This window comes from Antechinus flavipes, chromosome 6 (genome assembly GCF_016432865.1).
Source record: "Antechinus flavipes isolate AdamAnt ecotype Samford, QLD, Australia chromosome 6, AdamAnt_v2, whole genome shotgun sequence".
Lineage (NCBI taxonomy): Eukaryota > Metazoa > Chordata > Mammalia > Dasyuromorphia > Dasyuridae > Antechinus > Antechinus flavipes.
Window position 1 is genome coordinate 141,101,755 of NC_067403.1, and position 15,668 is coordinate 141,117,422.

Sequence of the window (15,668 nt, forward strand, 5' to 3'; positions counted from 1 at the left end):
ATATTTTTAATGACTTCCCATTTTCTACTGATGTGTGATGGAAAGTAAATCATGAAAAGAAACTATGACATCAACAAATTAATAAAAATAATAAGTTAACATAAAACAAAAAATCTTGAATTTTGGGGATCATTAAAAGGAAAATCAAAAGACTGAATTGACAAATCAATTCAGGAGCTCTTTTCAAAAAAGACTAATTAAAATGATTGACAATTAGTTTTTTTAAAAAAGAGAAATAAGATATTAAAATGCAGAAAGAAGAAAACAAAATTTACAATAAGAGGAGAGGCTGTATGAAAAAGAGTATAGAATAATTAATTTAAATTCAGGTGACCTCTGAATCCTAATTCCATTTTCTCACATTCTTGGCTTTCAGCAGATCATTTAACCTCTCCTAAGCCTCTAAAATGAAGAAGGGCAAGTGGACTAGATGACCTCCAAGGCCTTTTTGATCCCATAAAAGACAAAAAATTAGAAAATATTATATTCAATGTAGAAATTGCATGATGTAGTGGATTCAAAGATAATCTTAGAGTCAAGTTTATCTAGATTAAGATACTGCTATTTCACCTTGGGAGAATAATTTAACTTCTCAGTACTCTAGGCAACTCTCTAAGACAATAATGAATTCAGAGGGGCTTGCTTAGGAAGTATCAACTTGCTTTGTTATATGTATTTTATTTACCAGAGGGCTTCTTTTAGCAAAGAAATAAGAGGTTCAATCTCTATTCGTATTACTGTTATTATAAAATATAAAACCAAAATAAGAAATTATAAACCAATAAAAAATAAAAAACAATGAACAAAATGAATGCCAATATACAGAAGGTCACACAGTAGCCTATCAAGGCTTTGAATTACCTGATACCAGTTTTTAAATGAGCAGCTCATAATCAATGATAATAATAACAATTCATACCCTAAACACAGCAGAATCAAAAAATAATTTAGGCAAAACAATGGGCATGGGCTGCCATCTACAGGTAGAACATTTATTGATTATGTTTTTATAAGACTAAGTATAGCAATAGCAATAACAAGAATAAAAGAAATAATATTTAATTTAAAATTATAGCCCCAAAAGACAACTTGCTACACTAATAAATCCTTATTCATTCTTCTGGTTCCTTCCATTATTATTTTGAACATATCTTTAGCACAGATTGTCAGTCAACAAATTGATTTTCTTACTATTTTCATGTGTAGATGCAATTAAAAGCTTACTGCTTGTTCCACTTGAGACTTCAATTTAAAAAAAAGTTCCCTCATCTAGTTCCCTCATCGCTACGTACAGATATACAACACATGCCCCTCTATATTCATTCTATGTTCTGCTTCCAAACATACCCAAACAGCCACTATATTTTCAATCAATAACATTTGTTAAGTGTTTCCCATATACATTGATGTTTTAGTTAAATAGTCAGGAATGTTAATAGGAGAAGAAGAGTAAAGGGCAAAAATGGAGGTAAGTGAGAATAAAACTAATAAATGGAAGTCTTAGTTAATCCAGTTGGCTCTAGTTTGATATAGCTTTCAATATAACAGCTATTGAAAAATTAAATTGACTCTCAATTTATTGTATTTATTGGTATTGTAATTAATGCATTTTATTTTATTTATATTATAATTCTGTATTGTAATTATTGTATTTCTATTTATTGTACATATTGTACATTATTGTACAAGATACTGTTATTATTGGTCTTTCTTCTTATGCACATCAAGCATTTCTGAAAGTAGTTTTGGAGAAAGGTTGAAAATAGTCTGTGTGAACAGATGCTGATTAATTAACAAACTCAACTACATACTAGAAATAAAGGATAAAGCTATAGAATATCTTATATTTGACTAAGATCAGTATATTCTATCTCACCAAACTCTGAATTTCTTGAATTTTCACTAACCTTGGTTTTTCTCTGGAATCCCTCCTAACTAACATTCATGATTTTGTACTTAGAGTCCATTTTTGAGTTCTAGAATCCACTCTTCTGACACTAATGAAATGTTTCTGAGTTTTTGAAGCATTTGAAAATTTCTGCCATCAGTAACAACAAACAGAATATGTGTGTGTGTGTGTATGTGTGTGTGTGTGTGTGTTTATGTATACGTATGTATACATTTTATTTATAATATATAACATATTTTTCAACTAATTTACTCTTTTCTTAGACCATTTGAAAAATCCTTTCAGGTTACTAACATATGTAACTAAAAGAATTAAGGTCTTTTCCCTTGCTACTCCTTCTGCATCATCAGATTATTTTATTCAGTTGAGCAATAAACTAAAATAAGTACAATCAATCAAACAAATTATTTTTGTTTATCAATTTTCATCATTTATATAATTCATTATAATTGATTCATTGGTCAATAAAGGTCATTTCCAAAACTTACTTTTAATTTTTTTCTACTAGTGATGAACAATTTACTAATATCAGTAGTGCTTTCCTTGAGGAATTTCATGAAAGCTGAATTCATGTAACTATATTTTTTGGGAAAGGAAAATAGCTTTAGATTTTCCAATCCATTAGTTCATTTTTTAAGAGAGAATACTTAATTACTTCTTTTTTTAAAAAATAGCCTTTTATTTACAAGTTATATGTATGGGTAATTTTACAGCATTAACAATTGCCAAACCTTTTGTTCCAATTTTTCCCCTCCTTTCCCCCACCCCCTCCCCTGGATGGCAGGATGACCAGTAGATATTAACTCTATTAAAGTATAAATTAGATACACAATAAATATACATGATCAAACCATTATTTTGCTGTACAAAAAGAATCGGACTCTGAAATATTGTACAATTAGCCTGTGAAGGAAATCCAAAATGCTGGCAGGCAAAAATTTAGGGATTGAGAATTCAATGTAATGGTTCTTAGTCATCTCCCAGAGTTCTTTCGCTGGGTGTAGCTGGTTCAGTTCATTATTGCTCCATTGGAACTGGTTTGGTTCATCTCATTGCTGAGGATGGCCAGGTCCATCAGAATTGGTCATCATATAGGAATACCTAATCATTTCAATGGAAGAGATGGTGACTAAAGGAGAAAGAAAAAAGGGAAAGAAAGAAGGAAGGAAGGAAGGAAGGAAGGAAGGAAGGAAGGAAGGAAGGAAGGAAAAAAGGAAAGAAGGAAGGAATGGAGGGAAGGAGGGAGGGAGGGAAATAAGAAGAGAAGGAAGAAGGAAGAAAGGGAAGGAGGGAGGGAAGGAGAGAGAAAGGAGAAAAGAAGGGAAGGGGGGAGGAAAGGAGAGGGAAGGAAGAAAGAAAGAAGGAAAAGTTGAAAGGAGGGAAAAGAAAAGAAACAAAGACTTAACTTTTTCATCCCTTTTGCAATACTAAATTCCTTGAGGTGTACCCTCCTGAGGTTCTAATGGCATATTCTTCAGAATCGAACTATTAATATAGCACTGTGAATGAAACCATCCCTAATAGCTGAGATTTATTTAATGCCTCAAAGTAGAGCTGATATTATGCATTATGATTTAATAATTCACTTGCCTTTGAGTAATTTGTTCTAATAAACTAATTTAATGATGCTTTTATCTAATGTTGAAATATCCATCATTCACCATCAATTATAAGGCAGTGTAGCTTAGTAACTAGAGAAAATCTGGAAAACCTGGGACCAAGTCATGCCTCTGACACATTTTTTTTCATAACATATTTGAGCTGATTTTGCCCCCATTGTTGTCACTTTCCTAATTTTGATGAGAACAGCCTTGTTGATGACATTTCTGGAACTATCATTCAGCCAATAACCTATTTATTTTTTTCCTTTCCTTCCAGGGGGAGACAGATCTTGCTATATAATGTTGGTTTTTGTCTGATAACTAGTCTCTACTCCCAATGGCATTTAGCTGAGGGGATGGGGAAGGAGGGATAGAGACAGGGTCATCAGAAGTCAGAATTTTTCCATTAGCTAAACTCTTCAAAGTCATTGAAATGATTATAGAACTTCTTTTCAGAAAAAAAAAAAAGCTTACACAAAAGGAAATTCTATCATTGTAGTTATTACATTCTGTTCTCTTTTAAACCTCCACATTCTTTTCTAGGATATTACAAGATCTGATTTTTTTTTCAGAATTTCTTGTCCGATTATGACCTAGTATGACATTTAATTCAACACTTCTGTGGTCTTGACACTCCTAGACATTAAAGATATAAAATATAAAAACAAAAACACAATCTCAGCACTTAAGGAATTAAAATTTCGTCTTAAGTATATAATACATGATTAATTAGAAAGAAGGCTGAATTTGGACTTGGGGAACATGGGTTCAAATTCTGTTCAAATTCTACCTTTGACGCTTACTTCTATGATGTGAGACAAGGTATCTAGCTCTCTGTCTCAATCTCCTAAACTGTAAGAGTAAAGAGGGAAGACTAGCTGACTAAAATATCCCTTCTATTCCCAAATCTGTGATAGAACATTGACCAATGAGTCAGAAAGACATGAGTTCAAATACATTGTTATACATTTACCACTTGTGTGACCCTGGGCAAGTAATTTAAATTCCTTTCACCTCAATTTCCTCATCTGCAAAATAGGCATAATAATGGTACTGATGTCACTTAGTGGGACTGAATCAAATAAGAATAACATATGCAAAGGGTTTTTTGTTTTGTTCTGAAGTTATTGGGTTTTGTTTTGTTTTGTTTTGCTTTGTTTTGCTTTATAAATCTCAATGATCTAGGTAAATGAATGCATTTATACACTCATGTGAATTTTTAAAATTCTAAGTAATTTCTTGGAGATTATATGTATATAATTTTCCAAAATTCATGTGAACATAGTTTTTGACATTCTAAACCTTTTTGGAGATGTTTACATTTGAGGGAATGAAGAAAGGATTTTTTGTAGAAGATGTCTCTTTAGTTGAATTTTTAAATAAATTCAGAGTTCCAAGGGTAAGAAATGATGGAAGACAGCCAAAGTCAGAGAAAATTATAGTGAATGTTAAAAATGAGAGCAGCAAGTAAACTAGTTTGGCTAGATCAAGGTCAAGAACATAAAGAGAATTAATGGAAAAAAAAATGCAAAGGAAGGGGTTCTAACTGTACCAGACCTAAAACTATATTTTAAAGCAGCAGTCATCAAAATCATTTGATACTGGCTAAGAAGCAGACTAATGAATCAGTGGAAGAGTTTAGGTTTACAAGACAAAATAGTCAATGACTAGAATAAACTAGGATTTGACAAAGACTCCAGATTCTGGAACAAAAACTCACCTTTTGACAAAAATTGCTGGGAAAACTGGAAAATAGTATGGCAGAAAGTAGGCATTTATCAATATCTAATACCTTAATCAAGATGAGGTCAAAATGGATTCAGGATTTAGATAAAAAAGGATGATACTATAAGCAAACTAGTAGAATAAAAAATAATAATTCTCAGGTCTGTGGAGAATAAAGAAATTTATGACCAAAAAAAAAAAAAAATACTAGAGAGCATTATGAAATACAAGATGGATAATTTTGAATACATTAAATTTTAAAAGTTTTTACACAAACAAAACCAATGAAGCCAAGATTAGAAGGGAAGCAGAAAATTACAAAGCAATTTGTATAGCCAGTGTTTCTGATACAGGCCTAATTTCTAAAATAAACATTGAATTGACTCAAATTATAAGAATACAAGCCATTCACCAATTGATAAATTGTCAATGAATATGAACAAACAATTTTCAAGTTAAGAAATTAAAGCCATTTCTAATCATGAGCAAAAAAAATGATCAAAATCACTATTGATTACAGAAATATTGCTTCATATCTCTCAGTTTGGCTAACATGGAAAAAAATCATAATAAAGAGTGTTGAAGGGGATGTGACAAAACTGAGAAACTAATAAATTGGTGGTAGCATTGTGAACTTATCTTTTTTTTTTTATTAAAGCATTTTATTGTCAAAATATAGGCAGAGATAATTTTCAACATTCACCCTTACAAAACCTTATATTTCAATTTTTCCCTCCCTACCCTCTCCACCTTCCTTAGCTGACAAGTAATCCAACATATGTTAAATTTTACAGTTCTTCTATTTGTATTTCTACAATTATCCTGCACAAGAAAAAACAGATCAAAGCATTTATCAATTGGAGAATGGTTTGAATTCTTATAAATTTGAGTCAGTTCTCTATATATTTTAGAAATGAAGCCTTTAAAATGGTCAAAGGATGTGAACAATTTTCAGATGAAGAAATTGAAACTATTTCTAGTCATATGAAAAGGTGCTCTAAATCACTATTGATCAGAGAAACACAAATTAAGACAACTCTGACATACCACTATATATACCTGTCAAATTGGCTAAGATCACAGGAAAAAAATAATGATAAATGTTGGAGGGGATGTGGGAAAACTGGGACACATTGTTGGTGGAATTGTGAACTGATCCAACCATTTTGAAGAGTACTGTGGAACTATACTCAAATAGTTATCAAAATGTGCACAGCAGTGTTTCTACTGGGTTTATAATCCCAAAGAGATCTTAAAGGAGGGAAAGGGAATGACATATGCAAAAATCGTTGTGGCGGCCCTTTTTGTAGTGGCAAGAAATTGAAAACTGATGATGCCCATCAGTTAGAGAATGGCTGAATATAATATGATATATGAAAGGTATGGAATATTATTGTTCTGTAAGAAACGACCAGCAGGATGACTTCAGAGAGGTCTGGAGAGATTTCCATGAATTGATGCTAAGTGAAATGAGCAGAAGCAGGAGATCATTATAAATGGCAACAACAAGATTGTATGATGGTCAATTCTGATGGACATGAATCTCTTTAACAATGAGATGATTCAAACCAGTTCCAATTGTTCAGAGATGAGGAGAGCCATCTACACTCAGAGAGAGGAATGTGAGAACTGAGTGTGGGTCACAACATAGCATTTTCATTCTTTTTGTTGTTTGCTTGCATTCTATTTTGCTTCTCTTTTTTTTTTCTTGTGTGGCATGATAATTGTATAAATATGTATACATATATTGGATTTAACACATATTTCTACCATATTTAATATATATTGGAATACTTGATATCTGGGGGAGGGCATGAGGGAAAGGGGGGAAAATTTGAAAACAGAGTACTAATTAGGGCTAATGTTGAATAATTGACCATGCATATGTTTTGAAAAATAAAAAAGCTTTAATTTAAATTAAAAAAAAAAAGAAATGAAGCCTTTATCAGAATTTTTAAATGTAAAAATATTTTCCCAATATATTGCTTCCCTTCTAATCTTGTTTGCATTAGTTTTCTTTCTACAAAAACTTTTTAACATAATATAATCAAAATTATCTATTTGGTGTTCAGTAATGAGCTCCAGTTCTTCTTTGGTCACAAATTCCTTCCTTCTCTACAGATCTAAATGGTAAACGATTCTGTTATTCTAATTTGCTTATAATATCACTCTTTATATCTAAATCATGAACCCATTTCAACTTTATCTTGATATATGGTATTAGGTGAGTCAATGCCTAATTTCTGTCTTACAAGTTTCCAATTTAACCAGCAGTTTTTGTCAAATAGTGAGTTCTTGTCTCAAAAACTGGGGTTTTTCGGTTCATCAAACATTAGATTGCTGTAGTTATTGATTATTTTGTCCTGTGAACTAACCTATTCCACTGATCAACTATTTTATTTCTTAGCCAGTACCAAATGGTTTTGATGATTGCTGCTTTGTAATATTGTTATAGGTTTGGCACAGCTAAGAAACTTTCATTGACATGGTTTTTTTTCATTAATTCTCTTGAAATTCTTGACCTTTTGTTTTTCCAGATGAAGTTTGTTATTATTTGTTGTAAATCTGTAAAATAATTTCTTGAGAGTTTGATTGGTATAGCACTAAATAAGTAGATTAATTTAGGTAGTTTTGTCATTTTTTACTATATTTGATTGGCCTACCCATGAGCACTTGATATTTTTCCAAGACATTAGATCTGACTATGTGTGGAAAGTATTTTGTAGTTGCATTCATATGGTTCCTGATGTTTCCTAGGCTGATAGATTTCCAAATTTTTTATACTAACAACAGTTATTGTAACTAGAATTTCTCTTTGTATCTCTTGATGCTAAACTTTGTTGGTAATATTAAAAATGCTGATGATTTCTGTGTATTTATTTTATATCCTGGAACTTTGTTAAAGCTGTGAATTGTTTCTAGTAGTTTTTTTTTTTTTCAGTTTATTCTCTAGGGTTCTTTAAAAATGCCATCATATCATCTGTAAAGAGTGATAATTTGGTTTCCTCATTATCTACTCTAACTCCTTTAATGTCTTTTTCTTCCCTTTTTGCCAAAGCTAACATTTTTTATACATTATTAAATAGTAATGATGATAGTGGACAATCTTTTTATCCCTGATCTTATTGGGAATGATTCTAATTTGTCCTCATTATACATGATGCTTGCTGGTGGTTTTAAATAGATGCTACTGACTATTTTAAGAAAAAACTTCATTTATTCCTATACTCTCTAGTGTTTTAATAGCAATGGGTGTTGGATTTTAGCAAATGCTTTTTCTGCATCTATTGAGATAATCATATGTTTTTTGGTCATTTGGTTATTGATATTATTACACTAATTATACTAATTATTATGGTATAGTAATTGTTATTATATTAATTATACTAATAGGTTTCCTAATATTGAACCAGACATTTTTTCCTAGTATAGATCTTATTTGACCATGGTGTACATCCTGTGCATAACTTCCTGTAATATCTTTGCTAATATTTTATTTAATATTTTGGCATCAATATTTATTAGGGAAATTGATCTATAATTTTCTTTCTCTGTTTTGACCTTATTTAATTTAGGTATCAGAAACATATCTGTGTCATAAAAAGAATTTCACAGGACTCCTTCTTTCTCTATTTTTCCAAATAGTTTGCATAGTATTGAAGTTAATTCATTTGGTAGAATACACATGTAAATCCATCTGGTCCTAGAGGTTATTTCTTAAGTAGTTCCTTGATGGCTTGTGCAATTTCTTTTTCTAAAATGAGAATAGTTAAGAAATTTATGTCTTCTGTTAATCTGGGAAATCTATACTTTTGTAAGTATTCATCCTTTTCCCTCAGGTTATTAGATTTATTGGAATATAGTTGGGCAAAACAGTTCCTAATTATTGCTCTAATTTTCTTTTCATTGTTAGAAAGTTTACCATTTTCTTTTTTGATACCAAAAATTTGATTTTCTTCTTTCTTTTTTTTCTAATCAAATTAAGTAAAGATTTGTCTATTTTGTTGATTTTGTGAACCTACTGTTACCTTTGTTTATTAGATCAATAGTATTCTTATATTTACTTATGCTAATCTCCCCTTTTATTTTCAAATTTTCAGGTTTGGTATTTAATTGTGGGGGTTAATTTGTTCTTTTTCTAGCTTTTTTATTTGCATGCCCAATTCATTGATCTTCTCTTTCACTAATTTATGCAAATAAGCATCTAGAGATAGAAAGTTTTCCCTAAGTAGGCTGCATCCCATAAATTTTGGTATGTTGTCTCATGATAATGTCATTCTCTTGGATGAAAATTATTGATTGTGGCTATGATTTGATGTTTCACCCACTCATTCTTTAGGATTAGAATTTTTAGTTTCCAATTAAGTTTGGTCTATTTTTTCCCTTGCCATGTATTGCAAGTAGTTTTTACTGCATCATGAGCTAAAGAAGATGCATTTACTATTTCTGCCTTTCTGCATTAGATTTTGATGTTTTTATGCCCTCATACATAATCAATTTTATGTAGGTTTTATATACCACTGAGAAAAAACCTTTATTCCTTTCTTCCTCCATTCAATTTTTTCCAAAGTTCTATCATACCTAACTTTTCTAAAATCCTATTTACCTCCTTAACTTCTTTCATATTTATTTTGTGGTTCAATTTATCTTGTTCTGATTGAGCAAGAGTGAGATCCTACAATACTATAGTTTTGATGTCTAGATTTGTGAAATTATCCAACCATTCTGGAGGGCAATTTGAAACTATGCCTAGCTATAAAACTGTTCTCCTTGATCCAGCAATGTCTCTACTGGGTCTATATCCTAAAGAGATCATGAAAGAGGGAAAAGAATCTACATGTGTAAAAATGTTTATAGCAGCCCTTTTTGTAGTGGAAAAGAACCAGAAATTGAGTGGATGCTCATCAGTTGAGGACTGGCTAAATAAATTATGGTATGTGAATGTTATGGAATATTATTGTTCTATAAGGACCAATGCAGATAAAATTAAAAGGAAAGGAATGGATTGGGAATATATATATATTTATATTTTACATTTAAGGGTTCTGATAAAGGTCTTATTTCTATAGCATAGAGAGAACTGACTCAAATTTATAAGAATTCAAGCCATTTCCCAATTGATTAATGATCAAAGAATATGAACAGACCATTTTCAGATGAAGAAATTAAGACCATTTCTAATCATATGAGAAGGTGTTCTAAATCATTATTGATCAGAAGAATGAAAATTAAGACAACTCTGGGATACCACTGCACACCTCTCAGATTGGCTAAGATGACAGAAAAAGATAATGATGATTGTTGGAGAGGATGTGGGATATGGGATACTAATACATTGTGGTGGAATTGTAAGTGGAAGCAATTATTCTGGAGAGCAATTTGGAACTATGCTCAAAAAAAAGTTATCAAACTGTCCATACTTTTTGATCCAGCAGTATTTCTACTAGGCCTATATCACAAAGAGATCTTAAAGAAGGGAAAGGGACTCACATGTGCAAGGATGTTTGTGGCTGCCCTTTTTGCAGTGGCAAGAAAATGGAAATGGAGTGGATGTCCATTAGTTGGAGAATGGCTGAGTAAGTTATGTTATATGGATGCAATGGAATATTTTTGTTTAAAAAAAAAATTGAGCAGGCTTACTTCAGAAAAGCCTGGAAAGAGCAAAATCAGTTAATGCTGAGCAAAATAACAAAATACATAATAAATAAAATAAAATATAAATAAATGAAATGAAAAATAAATAAATGAAATGATAAAAGGAGGGACTTCCAAGGGATGGAGCCAAGATGAGAGAGAGCAGACACAACTCTGTAAGCTCCTCTAACTTTCTTTTGAACCAACAGCAGATTAAGCCTCTAAATGGATTTTGAAGTCAAAGAATCCATAAATATTTGTAGTACAACACATTTCTAGAAGAAGATACCTTGGAAGAACTTCAGAACAGATCTGTTTCCATCAGAATGGGAGACAGTCTGCTGAATCCAGACTGCAGCATAGGGAGACCAGGGCAAGAAACTACAGCACAGAGTAAGGGTGTTATAGCTTCCACATACCTGGGAATCTTTTGTGAGCCTCTTAGGTCACTCTGCCCTGGTCACAAGCAGGTGGTTTGGCAGATTTGCCTTTTGTAAAAGGCAAATTGAAAACCACTGAACCCCAGAAGAATGCTGAACTTAGCTACTATTACGCAGCATTAGAAATCAATCAACAGAACTGCCCCAGGGTAAATTAAAGCAGCTGTCACTCCTTTAAATCTAACAGACCTCAATCTTTAAAAAATAAAAAAATAAAAAAAAAGAACTCTCACACAGACAGTTTTATGGAAAGAGAGAAAAACAGCAATCCTTCATCAAGGAGACTAAGATAAGAGTGGGTGAACTTTTCAGCACAACCAGACCAAAGCCTAACTCCTTACTCAGTACTTGTGGCTAGAATTTTATTAAAGGCTATTAAGTGAGTAGTACAATTGTCTGGAATAAGAACTGACAAGATATACACCTTTTATAACAATATACACATTAATGTATGCTGTGAAATTGGCCACAACTCCAAATTTTATACACAGGTCTCCATTAAAGATAACCTGGCTATTACATAATTGGCAATGGATTTTTGAAGAAAAGGTTTCTAAGGTTCCTCTTAAAGGACCAACTATCTTTACAGATGCAACCAAACATAACATTTGTGCTGTATATTCTCAGGACTTAACTATAAAGAGAGTAGTCAGAACATCTTTTCAATCTACTCAGTAGAATGAATTGTATGCAATTTTGTTAGCTCTTGTTTATTATCCAGAAGATGTAAATATAATATCTGATTTGGCTTATTCAGTAGGTGTGGTACAAAGAATTGCTACAACCCAAATAAAATTTGTAGTTTCTAATAGATAGATAGATAGATAGATAGATAGATAGATAGAGATAGAGATAGAGATATATCAGCTGTTTAAGGAATTTCAAGGGCAAGTGAGAAAGCATGCAGGTAAGATTTATATCTTGCATGCCCACTCTCATAGTAGACTTCCAGGTCCTATATTTTTATGGAAATCCAAAGGCAGATAGCCTTCTAACTATATTACCCAATACTCTTTTATTTCACAAAGCCCAAGAATCTCATTCTAATTATCATTAGGCTGCTCGAGCTTTACATTTACAATTTGGGATAATAAAAGAAAAAGCTAGGAGCATAGTAAAAGCTTGTACAGCTTGTCTTCCTTTCCAAGCTCCTATGCTTCCTCCAGGGAAAAAACCTTGTTGTTTGAGACCCAATGAAATTTGGCAAATGGATGTGACACATTATAAATCTATTGGTTGTCTGTCTTTTATCCATGCTGTAGTAGATACTTTTCAGGATTTACTTTTACAATACCAGCAGCAAAAGAGACAGCCCGGGTGATTACTGAATTCTTTATATAAGCTTTTGCAATTATGGGTGTGCCACAAACAATAAAAACAGATAATTGATCTGCATATACTTCTAAACATTTTGCACACTTTTGTGCACAGTATAGAATTTTACATACCACCGGCATACCTTTTAATCCTCAAGAATAGGCAATACCAGAGAGAAGAAACACAGACATCAAGAGGCTCTTCCAAAAACAAAAGAAAGTAGGAGCCACAGGTAACCCTAGAGAACTTCTAAATTTAGCTCTTTATACAATTAATTTCTTAATTTTTGATAAAGATGCACTGGATCCAGCAGACAGGTTTCATAATTCACTGGGAGGGCAGTGTCCAGTGCGAGCAGCTCCACTATCTTTAGATAATTGCCAGATGATGTGGAGAGATCCAGAAAGTGGTGAATGAAAGGAAGCAGATAGGTTAACTGCTTGGGGGAGAGGGTTTCCTAGTATCTCTATAGATAGAGAAGGAATGATATGGGTGCCAACAAGCCTATTCACCTTGTCCAGTAGAGAGAGATGGAAAAGATTCTTGAAACAAAGGAGAAGACCCAAGAAACATCTGGTAGTTCCATCTCCGACAATGTGTGCCACTGAAAGAGACTGGCAGTTAATCCTATGTGTATGGCAATTGACAGTGAGGACTTCAAAAATCTGTCGGAGTAATTGGATTCCCTAACACATGAAGTAATGGACAATAGGTTGGTTTTGGACTATCTCTTGTCTGCTGAAGATAGTATATGTGGATAGTTATTTATATACCCTCCTTCCAAGACTTATGGACTTGTATAATTTCTCATATTGATTCACATTGTTTGTTACATCACTACTAGCCTGTGTTATTTTGTAATGTACTTGTGTAATACCTCCCATGTTAATGGATTTATGTATGTCTGTTTCAATTAACCTTCAGCCCAGAGGAAACCTACTAACAATATCTGGTTTGACTCCCTATTTCCCTTTGGTGTTTTCACTTTCCTTCCTGAGAAGTCAGGGAGCACGTGGCCATCTGTGTTCTAAAACAAAAGAAATTGGAAGATGTGGAGGGCCACAAATATTGGGGAACTTGGAGAAAAGTATAGTTGAAGCAAAGACACTTATAGCAAGGTGTTAACTCAGTGTGATTAATGAGATGATGGTTCTCTAGTTCACATATACTTGGTACTCAGTATGCTGATGTAATGGTTCTCTAGTGCATATGTACTTAGTGTGCTGTAATGATATAATCATACTGAGGTATTTAAGGACGGAGAGGACTGGAAATAGAGACATTCCATCTTTAGCCATTCTCCTGGCTCTCCTGCCTTCAGCACTCCTCTACTAAGATCAATGCTGGTCCCATGATCCTCTGGAGATCTAGCTTGGCTATTACAAAGGATTTTAAAAGACAGTTAGAACAAAAAGGGGAAATGAAATGAAATAATGGCAAGAAGGAATGGAAAAATGGAAAAAGAATTCAATGAACAAAAAACATTAATTGGCCACCTGTAAAAGGAGCTACAAAAAGTAACTGAAGAAAATGATACACCAAAAATTAGAATTGAACAAATAAAAGTGAATTATTGAATAAGACTTCAAAAATCAGTCAAACAAAAACCAAAAAAAGAAAAATTGAAAAAATAGAAGAAAATATGAAATATCCCCTAGGAAAAACAACTGACCTGGAAAATAGATCTAGGAGAGATAATCTAAGGATTATTAGGCTTTCTGAAAGCCATGATGAAAAATGAATCTAGACATTATCTCATAGGAAATCACCAAAGAAAATTTCCCTGATATTTTAGAATCAGAAGGAAAAATAGCCATCAAAAGAATCCTCCTGAAAGAGACCCTAAGATTAAATCCTCAAGGAATAATATGGCTAAATTACAAAACTATCATACCAAGGAAAAGATATTGCAAGCAGCCATAAAGAACCAATTTAAATACTGAGGAGCCACAATTAGGATTACCCAGGACCTAGCAGCTTCCACTTTAAAGGAACAAAGGGCATGGACTCTGATATTCCAAAAAGCAAAGAAACTGGGACTACAGCCAAGAATAAATTATCCAGCTAAAATGAGCACTATCTTTCAGGGAAGAAGATGGACATTCAATAATAAGGTGAATTTCACTTATTTCTAATGAAAAGGCCAGAACTGAAGAAAAGAAAATTGATCTCCAAACACAGAACTCAAGCATAAAAAGGTAAAAGGGAAAGAACTCATGAGAACTATATTTCTATTATGGCTCTACTTAAAGAATGTGAGTATAATTTGATTTTATTATGATAACATGAAAAGGAAATGAGGTGGAAAAGATATACTGGATGAAGAGGGAAAATCAGGTAAAATAAGAAAAATCACATCTCATGGAGAGGCAAAGAATATTGTGTGAATATTATTCTTATCACATTTGGCTCTAAGAGAGAATATCAGAATATTTGATATTATAAGGAAACTTGTTTCGCACCATAGAGAACTAGGAGGAAAGGGGAAAAAGAAAGGGAAAGCCTAAAAAAAGGAAAAACAGAAGAATTAGGGGAAAGTGTTAAAAAAAAGGGGGGGTAAGGGGAGAGGTTCTAAAGGGGAGGGACCGATTGAGGGAGGTGGTCATCAAAAGCAAAATACTGGGGAGGAGAGAAGGGGGATAGGAAGGAGAAAAGCCATAACCTAGGGAAATAAGATGTCAGGAAATATAGAATTAATTATTTTAATTGTGAATGTGAATGGGATGAACTCTCCCATAAAACAGAAGAAGAAATCAGATTGGATTGAAAGCCAGAATCCTACAATAAATTGTTTACAAGAAACACATTTAAAGCATAGTGACATATACAGAGTGAAGATAAAGGGCTGGACTAGAATATATTATGCTTCAGGTGAGGAAATAAAGCTGGGGTAGCAATCCTGATCTCAGATCAAGTAAAAGCAAAGATAGATCTAATTAAGAGATAAGGAAGGAAACTATATCTTACTAAACTGTATCATAGATAATGAGGCAATATTAAAACTAAGCATATATGCACCAAGTGGTATAGCATAGAAATTCC